The sequence below is a fragment of the Nycticebus coucang genome, chromosome 2 (genome assembly GCF_027406575.1).
Source record: "Nycticebus coucang isolate mNycCou1 chromosome 2, mNycCou1.pri, whole genome shotgun sequence".
Lineage (NCBI taxonomy): Eukaryota > Metazoa > Chordata > Mammalia > Primates > Lorisidae > Nycticebus > Nycticebus coucang.
The window spans coordinates 74,390,588-74,408,161 of record NC_069781.1 but is presented as its reverse complement, the minus strand read 5'-3'; the positions used below and the strand labels follow the sequence as shown (position 1 = coordinate 74,408,161).

Below are 17,574 nucleotides of genomic sequence, written 5' to 3'. Positions count from 1 at the left end.
ACTGCTTTTGCAGTATCCCACAGGTTTTGGTAGCTTGTGTCTTCATTGTTGTTATGCTCAAGGAAGTTAATGATTTCCTGTTTTATTTCTTCCTGCACCCATCTGTTATTCAACAGAAGATTGTTTAATTTCCATGCCTTTGGGTGGGGTCGAGCATTTTTGTTAGAGTTGAGTTCCACCTTTAGTGCCTTATGGTCTGAGAAGATACAAGGTAAAAGTTCAATTCTTTTGATTCTGTTGATATTTGTTTTGTGTCCCAGGATATGATCAATTTTGGAGAATGTTCCATGGGGTGAAGAGAAGAATGTATATTCTTTATCTTTGGGGTGGAGTGTTCTATATATGTCTATCAAGCACAGTTGTTCCAGGGTCTCATTTAAATCTCTTATATCTTTGTTTTATTTCTGTTTAGAGGATCTGTCCAGCTCTGTAAGAGGAGTGTTAAAGTCCCCTGTTATGATGGTATTATCAGATATCATATTGCTCAGACTGAGTAAGGTCTGTTTCAAGAATCTGGGATCATTTAAATTGGGTGCATAAATATTTAGAATTGAAATGTCTTCTTGTTGTATTTTTCCCTTGACCAATATAAAGTGACCATCTTTGTCTTTTTTGACTTTAGTTGCTTTAAATCCACATGTATCTGAAAATAAGATTGCAACTCCTCTTTTCTTCTGAATTCCATTTGCCTGAAAAATTGTCTTCCAACCCTTGACTCAGAGTTTTAATTTGTCTTTTGAAGCCAGGTGTGTTTCTTGCAGACAGCAAATGAATGGCTTGCGTTTTTTAATCCAGTCAGCCAATCTATGTCTCTTCAATGGGGAATTCAAGCCATTAACATTTATTGAGATAATTGATAAGTGTGGTAGTATTCTATTCATCTTATTTTGTGAGAGTCCATTGCTTAGTTTTATCTTTCGCATCAGTGTGGAGGTTTGGTTCTGTCCTTTAATTTCTGAGTTCTTACTTTGCTGCTGATCCATTGTGGTGGTCAGTGTGCAGAACAGGTTGAAGTATTTCCTGTAGAGCTGGTCTTGTTGTGGCGAATTTTCTCAATGTTTGTATATCCGTAAATGATTTGATTTCTCCATCAATTTTGAAGCTTAGCTTAGCAAGGTACAGAATTCTGGGCTGGAAATTGTCCTGTTTAAGTAGATTAAAGGTAGATGACCATTGTCTTCTTGCTTGGAATGTTTCATTAGAGAAGTCTGCGGTTACTCTGATGGATTTGCCCCTGTAGGTCAACTGGCGCTTATTCCTGGCAGCTTGCAGAATCTTTTCTTTTGTCTTGACTTTGGACAGGTTCATCACAATGTGTCTTGGAGAAGCTCAGTTAGAGTTGAGGCAACCTGGGGTCCGATATCCCTCTGAAAGCAGTGTGTCAGAATCTTTGGTGATATTTGGGAAATTTTCTTTTATAATATTCTCTAGATGCCTTCCATTCCTCTGGGGCATTCTTCTTCCCCTTCTGGAATTCCTATAACTCGTATGTTGGAACGCTTCATAAAGTCCCATAATTCTGACAGGGAACATTCTGCTTTCTCTCTTTTCTTTTCTGCCTCTTTTACTATCTGAGTTATCTCAAGAACTTTGTCTTCTACCTCTGAAATTCTTTCTTCTGCATGGTCTAACCTGTTGCTGATACTTTTCATTGCATCTTTAAGTTCCCTAATTGACTGTTTCAGTTCCTTCAGTTCTGCTATATCCTTTTTATATTCTTCATATCATTCATCTCTTATTTAATTCTGTTTTTGGATTTCCTTTTGGTTATTTTCCACTTTATTAGCAGTTTCCTTCATTGTTTCCATCATTTCTTTCATTGTTTTCAACATGTGTATTCTAAATTCCCTTTCTGTCATTCCTAACATTTCTGTATAGGTGGAATCCTCTGCAGTAGCTACCTCATGGTCCCTTGGCGGGGTTGTTCTGGACTGGTTCTTCATGTTGCCTGGAGTTTTCTGCTGATTCTTCCTCATGTGTGATTTCTTTTATCGATTTCCTTGCCCTAATTTTCCTTTCACTTCCTCTTGCTCTTTAAGTTCTCATGCCTGTGGACTAAGGGTTACAGCACCAGAAGGGTGAGAAGGTTGAAGAGCAAGAAAGGAATGAAAGAAAGGAGGACCGAGTGATAAGAAAAAAGAAAGAAAAATAGAGAAAGGAGGGGGGTGGGTAAAAGGAATATTGACAAAAAGAAGAGAGGCACAGAAAGAGGGAGACAGAGCAATATAGGTGTATAGTAGGGTACTTTGACACAACCTTAAAAAAACCCCACGTTCTGGGGGTGCCCAGTTGGGTGGTTCCCTTGAGGTCAGCAGCTCTTTGCTAATCTGATCAGACACAGTATCCCGCCTCCACCAAGTAGAGAGGAAAGACAAAAATGCTATAAATCAAACCAAAACAAGCAAACAGAAAACTTTATGGGGTAAAATTGGGTGAAAAACCAAATAATAGCAGTAGAAACACTAGCAAAAATGAAGTTCTATTTATTGAAAAAGGCAGCAATGGGAAATTATAATTAAACTAGAAAAATTGAGAAAGAAAAAGGATACTTATGGAAAAGGTTGAAATTAAAAAACAAAACAACATCAAAATAAACAAAAAAACAACCAACCCCCCCCCCAAAAAAAAAAAACACAACCAAAAACAAAGCAGTATGTATATGTTATTGAATATTGTCTGGGCAACACGTGGTCTTCTGGGGTATGAGATGTTAATCACAGTTCTGATACGACTGGAGGCTGCTGATTTCTCAAACCCCAGCAGGTAGACACCCTAAATCTCTCTTCAGCCCACTTAAAAGGCACTTTGAACTTGTAAAGTTGCTGAGCATAAGCTTTCCCAGGAAAGTGCTTATCGCTGGAATCACTGCTGACATGACTATCCACTTACCCAGTGTGCCAAAACCAGTCTCACTCTGCCCCTGAGGGTTAGGGATGCAAGGTGGCTCAGACCCCACCCTTAGGCTACTTGGTCGCTGGTTTCTCAGCTCCCACCCGATTCTAGCTCTGTGACCCTGAGGGCGGAGCTTGCTGGGGCAGATGGTTCACAATGGCTCCCTGTCACCCACAGCCAAACACTATTAGCTCCGTCTGGCTCAGTGGCTCAGACTGGGGCCCTAGACAACGGCCAAAGTTCTCTGCACTCCCGCTCAGGCTCTCCCCAAGGCAGTTCAACTGAGTGCCAAGTCCAAAGACACCAAAACAATTCACAGGTAAGGCCTTTCTGGTTTGCAGTCTCGCTGCTACTGAACTTACAGTTGCGGGCGGGTTTAGATGGATTGAACACACGCAACCACTTGCCGTTTTTCCACTGTTTTAGTCCTCCTCTTTGGGTCCAGAAGTCTCTCGCTGACTCCCTGTATCCTCACGGGGGTGATGATAGGCAGATCCCACCAGCCAGAGATGCCTGGATTCCTATCTCCCCAGACTCATGGTGCCCAGATGCAAGGAAGCTGTTACTTGTCCGCCATCTTGCTCCACCTCCCCAATATGTTGTTTTCTTAAAAGACATTTTAGTAATGGTGGAGAGAGTCCTAGCCTATAAAATTTGAACTAATCTAAAAATCAGAGGAACTGTATCATTTTCTGTACTAACCTGACATCTAGATCTCTAGAACAGGAATTAAGGTAATAGAATAAGAAGGAAGGGAAAGAAAAAATGTTAAACAATGTTAAATTTTTCTTTGGAACTCTCTCACCTTTCCACATTATTTCTCCTCTACTTCTCTATGACCTCCCAACCAACCGTCTCTCCTCTTATGTCCCCCAGTCCCCCCAAAATATACAACTCATCAAAATTATCTACTTTCCATTCTTTTTTTTTTTTTTTTTTTGCATTTATGAGACATTTTCTTTCTTTTTTTTTTTTAATTTATTGTTGGGGATTCCTTGAGGGTACAAGAAAACAGATTACACTGATTCCATTTGTTAGGTAAAGTCCCTCTTACAATTGTGTCATGCTCCCAAAAGGTGTAGCACACACCAAGACTCCACATCCCTCCCTCTTTCCCTCTCTCTGTTCTTCCTTTCCCCAACCTTCCCATTCTTTTAATACAGGCAATCTCAGGTATCAAAGAAATAGACAACCTGATTAAACTAATTTATACCTAAGGCATGAATAGTTGATGGTCACTTAATCCTCCTAGAGATATCTGCCCTTTTCAGGAAAATATACCTATTTTAACCCAAATAAACCTCAAAATAAACCCAAATTAACCCAAAATAAACCTTTTCACATCCTTGTACAATGACGTAAAAAGAAAATGGGATGAAAATGTTCTAGGTCAAGAATTCAGCATGCCTTTTGTCTGACTCACTGTACCCCAATCACTTTCTACTATTCATAATTTTCTCCATTTTTCTATTTCTTGCATACAATTCCCAAGTTTTTTCATAGAAAAGTTCAGCACTAAGAGTAGAGGTGCTCACTGGTAGAAAGGAGCTATTTGTGTATGAGATGTAAGTCCAGGACAGTTTGCATGAGAACTGAGGGAGGAAATACAAAAACACTTGGAAGGAAAAATATTTGTAACATCATAGACTCTGCAAGTTTAAAGAGGCCTTGGAGATGATCCAACCCAATGTGTCCTAAATTGTGGTGTATGAGATGCCTTCAGGTGATATGCTGGCAAATCATTAAATAAAATGGAATCATAATAATGAATTAATCACTCCCTTTTTTTTTCTCTTTCAGGTTTTTAAAATTGTATGCAGGATAATAGCTCATCTTATGTTGATTTTTAAATCTTCTCTAACTGTTGCTTATTTAACAAAGAGAGCAGACCTTCAACAGGCAATGGTCTTTTTGTAACATGTAATAGAATTACTTTATTTTCACTGTTTTTTTTTTTTTTTTGAGACAAAGCCTCAAGCTGTCACCCTGGGTAGAGTGCTGTGGCATCACAGCTCACAGCAACCTCCAACTCCTGTGCTTAAGCGATTCTCTTGCCTCAACCTCCCAAGTAGCTGGGATTACAGGCACGTGCCACAACACCTGACTATTTTTTTGGTTGCAGTTGTCATTGTTGTTTGCTGGGCCCAGGCTGGATTCAAACCCAGCAGCTCTGGTGTATGTGGCTGGCACCTTAGCCGCTTGAGCTATAAGCGTCGGACCCTATTTTCACTGTTTTTATTTTTACTATGGTTTTGACAAGTTGTAGTGATTTTCAATTAGTCATAGCGATGTTAGGTTTCTTTTAAAATGCACTCATTTTATGATTGCAAGAGGGACTTTGCCTAACAATTGCAATCAGTGTAACCTGGCTTATTGTACCCTCAATGAATCCCCAACAATAAAAAAAAAAAATAATAATAAAATAAAATAAAATGCACTCATTTGAAAAAAAGAAAATGAACTTAAAGAAAATCTTAGGTTAAAAGGGCTTCTGTTATAAGTGGCACACATAGGGCAATTCAATTGCTCTTTGTGCAAAATAGACATCAAGAGATTTTGGAAACTAATTTTTTTTGGTAGTTGAGGTTATGGTAGCTGGTGGTTATGGGTCTTGACATACATATTCATTGTCCAAATAAAAGAATGATGTTCTATGTCCCTTACAATGGGAATAGATCATCAAATGATTACACACAAGCCTAGATGCTATGTATAGTCTACAGCTCCCAGGCTGCAGACCTGTACAGCATGTTACTGTAATGGATGCTATGGGCAGCTGTGGCACAATGGTGCATAGGTGGGCATCTAAACATGGAAAAGGTGTAGTAAAAACAAAAAAGAAACTTTGTAAGTAATATTAATATGAATGGTAGATAGACATGGAAAAGAATTATGAAGGTTGTATATAGAATATTGAAGCCAGGAAAAACTGATCTATCCTGAAGGAACTGCACACCTGAGTTAAAACCTGATGCATGACATAAGTACAAATGTAGGAAGAAAACTCTCCAAATGGTCAGATAAAACACAAGTATGTTACTGGTAGCTAGTGTAGTTAGTTCTTCTGGACACATATATTTTCATAAGCTATAAAGGGGTATAGCCACAGGGTTAGAGATAATAAATTTCAGTGACATATCTCTTAGGAAACTGACTATATTTGTACATTCAGCCTATAGCATTACCAGAATCAGGGCATTTCCCCCTCTTTTCCTCCTATGAAATAGTCCTTGGGGATAGCCTACCAATCATAGATGTTTCCGTACATTTTTCTGTTCATGACCAAAAAGAGGATAGTCCTACAAGAATGCAGAAAATTTACACATAATAGTGTATGCATTTTGTCTAAATAATGGTAATAAATAATAATTCAGTATGATCCTGATTACTTTAGATGTTGTCAATAACTTGGGCATAAAATATATATTTACTATAGAGTCAGTATGTAAAAACTATAACCATTAATGCATAATAGCTTTGGTTGAGTTCAAGAAACACTTATTAAACACCAAAATATGTTCTCAGAACTATGCTAGGTGTTGTGGTATCAAAGATCAAAAAGACACAGTCCTTGCCTTTGAGGCATTGACAGTTGTAGAAATTAAATATAAGCCATGTTATATTTATAAAATTCATTGCAGTTCATAAAAAATTCACTTTGAATTACTTTACTTAATTCTTATATAAACCTTGTGATGTAAGATACTATTATTATCCTCATTTCACAGCAGAGGAAACTAAACCTTAGTCAAGTTATATGACTTGCCCAAGGTTATTAATAGCAATACTAGTAAGCAACAGAGAAAAAGTCTTAAACCCAGGAATCCGGCAATACCAGACACCCAAATTATACCTCTCAGATTTCTACTTCTGGCTCTAATAAAGTAACACATGGAAGATCAGTGTTCCTGTTGAGAACAATTTAAAAAGCCTGAAAACATACAATAATAAAACCTGTTTGAAGGCAGTTAAGTCTCTTTGAAGTTGATAGAAAATTGCCAGGATTTGAGAATACAAAATCACAGAGAAGAGGTAACTTCAAAAACAGAAAAACAATATAAAAAAAAAAAAATCAACGAACCCTGAAGCTAGTTCTTTGGAGGAGACAAATGATAAAATTCACAAACTCCGACCCAAACTGATCAAGAGAAAAATGAAGAAAAGATACAAAATACCAATATCAGGAGTGACGCAGACCTAAGAGACATTAAAGATATAAGGGTACATTATGAACAACTTTATGCCAATGTATTTGACAACTTAGATGAAATGGACAAATACATTGAGAGACACAAATGATCAAAACTGACCTGAAAAGAAATAAATAATTTAAACAGACAAATATCAGTTAAAGAAACTGAATTCATAGTTAACAACTTCCCACAAAGAACACCAGGCCCAGATGGCATCACTAGTGAATTTCACCCAACATTTAAGAAAATACCACAAGCCAAGGCAATTCCTAGTAATAAGAACAAAGCTGGAGGCATGCATCATCCTTCCAGACTTTAGGTCAGTGGTTCTCAACCTGTGGGTCGAGATCCCTTTTTAACAATGAAAATATATTGCAGCATTAGGAAGGTTGAGAACCACTGCTTTAGACTATATTATAAGTCCACAGTGATCAAAACAGCATGGTATTGACACAAAAATAGAGACATAGACATTTAGAACTGAATAGAAAACTAAGAGATAGAACCAATCTCTTGTAGCCATCAGTGTTTGATAAACCAAACAAAAGCATAAATTGGAAAAAGAATCCCTATTTAATAAATGGTACTGGAAGAACTGGATAACCACATGTAAAAGACTGAAACTGGACCTGCACCTTTTACCACTTATAAAAATTGATTCAAGACGGATAAAATATTTAAATATAAGTCATAAAATGATAAAATTCCTGGAAGATAGTGTGAGAGAAATTCTTGAAGATACTGGCCTAGGAAAAGATTTTATGAAGAAGGCTTCCATGGCAATTGCAACAATAACAAAAATTAACAAACAGCAGTTAATTAAATAGGAGTTAATTGAGTAATGAAAAGTATTCAATTCTAATATGAAGGCAGTAGATGATCTAATGCAAGATGCAGGTGTAGGGGAATGAGGGAGTAGGGAGAAGAGAGGAGGGAGAGGGATGGGGGTCACAGTGTATGGCATACCTCTTGGGGAAAGGACACAATTATAAGAGGGATGTTACCTAACATATGCAATTGATGTAACCTAATTCTTTTTACCCTCAGTGAATTCCAAACAATAAAAAAAGCTGAAAAGCTTCTGCACAACTCTAATACAAAAATCAAAGCAAATAGCCTTCAAAATGGGAAAAGATATATTCACATTATAAACCTGACAAAGGCTTAAATTAATAACTATGATCTACAGAGAACTCAAATTAATCAACAAAAAAGGAGCTAACAATCCTCCCATTTATCACTGGGCAAGAGACATGAACATGAACAGAACCTTCTCTGAGGCAGACAGATGAATGGCTAGTAAACATGAAAAAATGTTCATGGTTCCTAATCACCAGAGAAATGCAAATCAAACCCACCCTGAGATATCACCTAACCTGGGTAAGATTAGCCCACATCACAAAATCCCAAAGTTGCAGATGCTGGTGCAGATGTGGAGATACTGTTGGTAGGATTGCAAACTAATATAACCTCTTTAGAAAGAAGTATGGATAATCCTCAAAGAACTCAAATTAGATCTTCTATTTGACCCCATAATCCCACTACTAGGCATCTACCCAGAAGGAAAAAAAACATTTTTTTCTAGATTGTCTATTGCACCTCAATTTACAATCACCAAGATGTGGAAACAACCCAAATCCCCATCAACTCAGGAATGGATTAACAAACTGTGGTTTATGTATACTATGGAATATTATTCAGCCATAAAAGATGGTGACTTCACATCTTTTGTATTAACCTGGATGGAGTTGAAACACATTCTTCTCAGTAAAGTTCCATGAGAATGGAAAAGCAAATATCTAATGTACTCATTACTAATATGAAGCCAGTAGATGATCTACTTCATGCCCATATCAGAGAAAAACTCATTTCAATTCAAGTTGAGGGGAGGGGAAGCGAAGGAGAGGGAGGGGAGCTTGGGGTGTTCCAAGTGAATGGGCACAATGTTGGGGTGTGTGGCACACCTTTTGGATGCAGGACATAACTACAAGAGGAACTCTACTTAACAAATTCAAATATTGTAACTTAGTTGTTTGTACCCTCACATTAACCTGAAATTAAAAAAGAAAAGAAAATACTACCAATCCTATATGTACTTTTTCAGAAAATAGAGAAAGAGGAAACACCACATCATGTCACGAGGCCATTATTATCCTTATTCCAAAACCAGGTGAAGCCATTATAAGAAAATAGAATTACAAAAAATTATCTTTCATGACATAGATGTATATTTGTTCTAAAGTTAGAAAATTTAATCCAACAATATATATAAAGGATAATATATCGAGACCAATGGGATTTATCCTGGGAATGCAGGTTAGGATATTAGTCAGGATCCAATCGATAAAGAGAAATCACAAATTAATTTAAACAGGAAAAGTTTGACATAAATAATTGCTAATTCAAATAGGGAAGTAACCATAAAGTTATAAAGAGAAAGCTAAAGAATACACTAGCCCTGAGCAGAATACCCAAGGATGGATGAACTTAGAAGGGGGCTTTCTCCCCAATTTTGGGGCTCAGACCTAATTGGAGAAAATATGGTCATAACACACTGGATGATGAAAAAATTCACTGGGGTGCATAGCCAAGAATTGGTTCATAGTTAGCAGGCAAGCAAGAAATACCCCTCTGAGGTTCCGGTGGGCTGTAGCTGGTAGGTGGGCATGCAGAGTAAGTTAGCCATCAGGAATTAGGAGCCCCAGTCACTAAGGGTCAGGACAAAGCCTGAAGCCTGAACTGTTTTCTCTGGACCAGACCAGGGTCAAAGAGAGAGCAAAAGTGTTCTTCAAAAGTGGAGGTAAAACAAATATATTTCTGGACAAGGAAAGACAGAGGAAATTCATTGGCAGGAGACCTGTGCTACAAGAACTATTAAAGAGGATTCCTCAGGAAAAAAATAAAGTGATCCCAGGCAGAAATAAGGAATGTAGGAAGGAGTTAAGAGCACCATAAAAGACAAATATATGTGAAAATACTACTACTAATTCTGTCTTTTTTTAATTTTATTTTTTTAAGTCATATATACATAGGTCATGAATACATTAATGCCTTTGTGGGATTCAATGTGTTGATTATTTGTAAAAATTGGAGTGTTTACATCCTACTAATTAACATAGCTTTCACCTCATTTACTTAATCACAATGTTAAGACGTTTGTGTTCTATACTTGATAAATTTGACTTGTACCCTTGCAATATGTTCCATAGGTGTGGTCCCACCATTAACCCTCCCTCTATTGAACTACCCTCTCCCCTTCCCTCCTTCATCTTGGGCTATAGTTGTGATTCATCTTTCATATGAAAGTGTTAAGTGATTATCAATTGGTTTCATAGTAGTACTGAGTACATGGGATTTTTTTTTTCCATTCCTGAGATACTTTACTAAGAAGAATATTTCCAGCTCCATCCTTGTAAACATAAAAGAGGTAAAGTCTCCATATTTTTTATGCTGCATAGTATTCCATGGTATACATAGAACATAATTTATTAATCCATTCATGTAGCGATGGGCACTTGGGCTTCTTCCATGACTTGGCAATTATGAATTGAGCTGCAGTGAACAATCTGGTGCAAATATCTTTGTTGCCAAGTGAACTAATTCTGTCTTGTAGAGCATTGGAGTTGTGAGGTCTAACAATTAAGCTAAATTGCTCACTTTGGCAGCACTGTACAAACAACTCAGTAAGGTTTCATAACTTTGGTATGTCAGTATCTCACAGCTGTGTTCCTCTTGATGTGTGACTACATCTTGCTGAGCACCATTCATTATTGATGTAGAGTGTTTTTGTGTGTGTAACAAGAATGTTGGAGGTTGAATTAGAGCAACAAACAAACATTAAATTTCTTGTTAAACTTTGCAAGAGTGGAAGTGAAATCAGGAACATGAAAGTCTAAGTTTATGGGGATGATGCCAAAGAAAATGGCAGTGTACAAATGGATTAAATGTTTTTCTGAGGGGAGAGAAAGCATCACTAATGATGAGAGGTCAGGGTGGTCAATAATAAGCAGAACTGATGAAAACATTGCAAAAATTAATTGAATCGTACATCAAAATTGTAGAAAATTGTAAGTTGACTATAAGATGCATAGCAGACCAACATAGAGAAATAGTTAGGAAAATCTTAACTGAAAATTTTGGTATAAAAAAGGTGTGTACAAAAATGGTCTTGAAGGAGCTCACCAATGAACACTATCTATGAGGGAGTTTTTAGCCAATAAACAAATAATCATATTGTAACATCCCCCTTGCTCACTTGATCTGGCCCCCAATGACTTTTTTCTTTACCTAAAGATAAGGGAAATGTTGAAAGGAAGACATTTTGATGACATTCAGGGCATCAAGAGTAATGTGATGGTAGATCTGAAGGCCATTCAAGAAAAAGAATTCCAGCCAGGCGAGGTGGCTCACACCTGTAATACTAGCACACTGGGATGCTGATGTGGGTGGATTGTCTGCGCTCATGAGTTTGAGACCAGCCTGAGCAAAAGTGAGACTTTGTCTCTAAAAAAATAGCTGAGCATTGTGGTGGGTGCCTGTGGTCCCAGCTACTTGGGAGGCTGAGGCAAGAGTTTGAGGTTGCTGTAAGCTATGATGCCATGGCACTCTATGAAGGGTGACAAAGTGAGAGTCTATCTCAAAAAAATTGCAAAGTTGCTATGAAGGGTGGACTAAGTGCTGGCATCATTGCAATAGCTTCCCAAGGGGAGTACTTCAAAGGAGATAGTAGTGATATTTAGCAATAAGATATATAGTACCTTTTCTAGGATGAGTTTATAAACTTAATTGTCAGACCTTATATGTAAAATTTAAATGGTTGACAACATAAACACCAAAGATAAGTGGAATGCATATGTTCTAAGGTTCTATCACTATGTTAAATACTAGCTTATATTAGACATTAATAACTCAAAAATAAATATAATAATCTCAAGTGGATACACTAAAATTGTTAAGAAGTAAATAACCAATAAGTTATTTGGAATAATTATAATATACTTAATTAATCCAAAAGGATGAAAATGACAAAAAGGAGGAAAAGAAGCATAAAACAGGTAGAACAAATATTAAGTTGATGTAAACCCAAATATATTAGTAATTTCGTTAAACAGAAATGCGTTAAATACTCTAATGCAAAAACTACAATTTTCAGCATAAAAATAAAATCAAAAGCCAATTGTTTATCCTTTTTGAGACACACACTTTAAATAATGACATGGAAGTTTTTATTAAAAGTATGGAACATGATATATCTTGCAAACATGAATTAAAATAAAGATAGTATAACTATATTAATAGTAGACAAAGAAGGTTTTCAGATAGGCAGCATTACTAAAGATTGAGTGATATTTCATAAAGAGAAATAGGTCAATATATCACAAGATTATAACTATTCTAAAGTTGTATGCATTTAACAATACAGATTTGAAGTATATAAAGCAAATTTGACAGCACTAAAAAAGAGACAGACATTTCCAAACTACAATAGATTGTTAACATACATCTCTCAGTAACTTGAAGAAGAAGCTTGGAAAATCAGTAAAGAAATAGATCTGAAGGACCTGATTGACAAACTTGACATAATTATATAAAACACAACCAAACAATGAAAGAATATTCTTTTAAGGCCATAGGGAACATTTATTAAAACGAACTATATAGTGGACCATAAAATAAGTATCAATAGTTCAAATGTTATGATCATTTAGAATACGTTTTATGAATCTAGGGGAAATGAGTTAGAAAATAGTAACAGAACAGATTATCTAGTGAATTCTTCCAAGTATTTAAAGGAGGGGAAAACAAATCGTACACAAACTCTTCCAGAAGGCGGGGGGGAAAGCGTGTATACTTCTTAGCCCAGTGGTTCTCAACCTTCCTAGTGCCACAACCCTTTAATACAGTTCCTCATGTTGTGGTGACCCCCAGCCATAAAATTATTTTCATTGCTACTTTATAATTTTGCTACTGTTATGAATCATAATGTAAATATCTGATATGCAGGATGGTCTTAGGCAACCCCTGTGAAAAGGGTCATTCGACCGCCAAAGGGTCATGACCCACAGGTTGAGAACTGCTGTCTTAGCCTATTTTATGACACTTACACAACCTTTACATCAAAATCTAACAAAGGACTTCAAAAGAGTAACACAAGGCTGAACCTGGTGGCTTACACCTGTAAACCTAGCATTTTGGAGGTCAAGGTGGAAAGATTGCTTGAGACCAGCAGTTTGAGACCAGCCTGAGCATTATACTGAGACCACATCTCTACACGAAACAAACACAAAAGAAAATATATGATATTGCATATAAAACTATCATTGGAGAATAAATACTGTAGTTTAGAGATGAGGGTGTGGTCAGATGTAGCTTTATAAAAGGAGTGGCTTAGAAGATTTTAATTTGACAGTGGGTTATATTATGCTAAGCAGTTGCCTACCCAGTATTCATTTTCCATTTCTTACTAAGATAAAACAAACCAAAAAAATTCTGATTTTATCTGGGACAGAAATCTGCATAGTTGACTCCACTTCCCAGTCCCGCGTTACAGCTAGCTGTGTGATCAGGTAGCTAACTGCTGTCTAACAAGTTAAAAACAGAAATGCTCTATGGACTCTTCAAAAAACAGCCTAAAAGGTAGGAGACTCACCTGAGCAATGTAACTACTTTGCTTTTTCTCACTTCTTCTTGCCAGCTCTCTGACTTCTGGACATTTTTCCTGGTGCTGCATCAGCCACTTTGGACCATGAGGCTTCTTGCTAAGATGGCAGAGAAGAGATGAAGGAGGACGTGAGACATTGATGGTCATGGGGAGCTTCCACACAGATCCTAAGTGCATACCTTTGGATTTCTTTTCCTAAGAGAAGTCCTTATGCATATCATAATATGCATATGATCCTAGTGCTGGCTAGTTTAGGCAGACAGCAGAACTTTCTTTTCAGGCATTAAAACAAGATATAAATGTATTGATGTGTTGGCTCAAACCATCTCACAAGAGCCAACTATCGCATTTTCAGGAATTTCTGAAATGTTAGTTATTAAACACTTTTTATTAAAAAAATAAAATAAAATTATAAGATGGGCATGTTGGTTTGTGCCTATGGTCTCAGCTACTCTGGAGGCTGAGTAGCCTCCCTTGAGTTTAAGGCACGAACATCCTTTGAGTTTAAGGCAGGCTAGGCAACGCAAGGAGACCCTTGTTCCATAAAAAATATTATATAAATATAAAACTAAATAAGTTACATTTAAATCAAAGGTAATATACTCAGGGGACTAAGGTAGGAGGTTTTCTTGAGACCAGGAGTTCCAGACTAGCCTGGGCAACACAGCAAGACCCCATCTCAAAAAAAAAAAAAATAATGCAAACCACGATGAGATTAAACAAAGGTAATAAATAATCAAAACTCACAACTTTGTGATTATTTTCAGTATCTTTTATGGCCTTGAGATTATTTGCATTTTTCTGTCTGGTAGAAACATTACATAATAGTGTGTCACTATACATATCTTTCTAACTTCACAATTCAGTGAATTGATAATTTGAAATTGGCCACGGTGGGAGTATTTCACTATGGAATTTGTCACAAGTTACATATCAGAGTTGTGATTTGTATGTGTTTCCATAGAGTTTTTTGGTAAACATTTATCAGAGCATTGTTGTGTGAGGTCAATATTATTTCTTGTTGTATTGTTTATAATAGCAAAATACTGGAAATAAACCAGAAGTAGTCATGAGTGAGCTTGTTAAATAAACGGTGTATATAGCCATACAGTGTAGTGTTCTGTAGAAGAGCAAAGGAATAAGGAAGCTTTCTTTATAATAACACCTACCAGAGAAGTATTAAATAGAAAAAGGAATGAGGAAGATTTCTTTATAATAACATCTACACAGAGGAGTATTAAGTAGAAAAGGGAATGAGGAAGATTTCTATATTGAGTAAGCACCAGGATGTATTGTTCAATGAAAAAGGGAGGCACAGGACAGGGCTTGTAAACTGTCACTCTGTGTCCAAAGGAGGGGAATGTAGATATAAATATTTGTTTATGTTTTCTAAAATAAGCAATAGCAGGATATTTGAAACACTAATAATTGCTTAAATAATTATTACCTACAGTGGGAGGAAGGGTAGTAAAAGAGAGGGGATTGGGATGAAAGTAAGAATTCTCTATGCTTCTGTTTGAGAGTTTTGACTGAGCTATGGGTTTTACATAACTTAAAAATTGTTAAATTTAAGTTCTGAAATTTGAAAACAAATAGACAAATACAATACTAACAGTATATCAAATTGATGGAATAACCAACAGAGAAAATAATTATTTCAAGTGACTTAAACACAGTAATTTGATTTTATATGACTAGCAGTGTATATCCTATCCTACAAAAGAACCACAAAGAAATATAAAACTTCATTGAGTAATCTTATTATTGGAAGTAATATAGGTCTTGTATTTTTAGTTATTATATGTATATTATAGGATTAGGATATAAGCACTTAATGTCTTTAAGAATAAAGATTTTCAAGGTAAAGACAAGAGAAACAGAAGAATAAAATGGTAGAAGTTCATCTAAAATCCTGTTCATTCAAATTTTAAACTTGATTTGGTTCATCCCCCATTAGAACTGCTGTTATTTAAAAAAAAAAAAAAGTTTTAAAAACCAGAAAATAACAGGTATTGGTGAGTATGTAAAGAAATTGGAACTTCTGTGTGTTGCTCGTGGGAATGTCAAATTTCTGCTGCTGTGGAAAACAGCATAGTGGTTCCTCAAAAAATTAAATATGGAATTATCATATGCTCTAGTAATTAACTTCTTGGTATATGCCCAAAATAATTTAAAAGCAGGAATTAAAACAGATATTTTTATGCCATGTTCTCAGCATCATTATTCACAATAGCCACAGGTGGAAGTAACCTTAGTGTCCATCAACCAATGAATGGAGAAACAAAATGTGAAAAGTATATACAATGGAATATTATGCAGCCTTAAAAAGGAAGAAAATTCTGACACACAATTCAATGTGGATGAACCTAAAGGCATCATGCTAAGTGAAATAAGCCAGTAACAAAAAAATAAATATTCATATTTACAGAAAGTAAGATGGTGTCTGCTTAGAGTTGGAGTGATGGGTAGGAGGTGGGAAATAGAGAGTTAATGTTTAGGTACAGAGTTTTGGTCTAAGAAGATAAAAACATTCTGGGGATGAATGGTCTTATTGCGAAACAATATGCATGTACTCAGTGTCACTAAACTATATACCTAAAAATAGTTATAATAGCACAATTTATTATGCATATAATAGCACAATAAAAATTGGATTGGAAATAACAGTATAAAAACTTATTATTTATTTGTCTCTTAGTATTAAGTACATATTTCTGAGCTCAGTCCACTGAAAAGGCCTAGAAACAATGGCAACCTCTTAATGAAGAGCCCTCATCACCAAGATTATAGTTTCTAAATATTATTCCCCATGGGAGGAAAGACTATTCCCCTTTGGAAAATGGCTAATTCCAAATCCAGGGCAAGAAATACACAAGATGGTCTTGGGACATCATGTTGAGCCAGAAAACAAAGGTTCTATTGAAGACAAATGGTTGTCAAAAAAAAGCACAGGAGCCAAAATGAAAAGGTTCCGATTGGCCAAAGATGGGACAATTTAAACATGGAAAAGAATCGTGTCTGTCATGATTAGAACACATAAATATATCCACAACACATATAAATTCATGGTGTTCATAATACCTTTATGGAAAATGAAAACAAAATGAAACCCTGAGCAATCACCATGGGCAGTTGCTAGTGTACTAATTCATTATTGAGAAGACAAACGGAAAAAATTAAACATTCATCTAGCCTTTTCTGTATAAAATCTATTTCAGGATAACCAAAAGTTTGATTCCAGAAAATGTACTCAGAAGGAATGATAAAATTAGAAGATTTAAATACAATGATCTCAAACAACCATCACCAATAGATGCATAAACCATCTGAAAGTCTGACAATTAAGTTCACAAACTTGCCAACATGTGCTTACATTGGCAACACTGTACAAACAACTCGGTAAGGTTTCATAACCTTGGTATACTGTCTCACAGTTGTGTTCACATTGATACATGGCAGTATCTTCCTGAGTAACATTCATTATTTTTGCATGTTTTTGTGTGCAAGAATATTGGAGCTTGAATTATAGCAACAAACAAACATTAAATTTATTGTCAAACTTAGCAAGAGTGGAAGTGAAATCAGAGACATGTTAGTCAAAATTTATGGGAATAAGGCCATGAAGAAAACAGCAGTGTACAAATGGATTAAATGTTTTTCTGAGGGGAAAGAAAGCATCACTGATGAAGAGAGGTTAGGGCTGCGAGTAATGAGAAGAACTGATGTTTCTTTAAGGCTGCATAATATTCCATGATGTACATATACCACAATTAATTTATCCATTCATGGATCCATGGGCACTTGGGCTTTTTCCATGATTTAGCAACT

General features: G+C 36.1%; 2 pseudogenes; both read left to right on the top strand.

The window, feature by feature from the left end:
• The window catches only part of LOC128596999 (SIN3-HDAC complex-associated factor-like), a 180,780-nt pseudogene that overhangs the window by 156,923 nt on the left and 6,283 nt on the right, over positions 1-17,574 (top strand).
• Positions 5,373-5,521, top strand: LOC128580315 (uncharacterized; annotated as a pseudogene).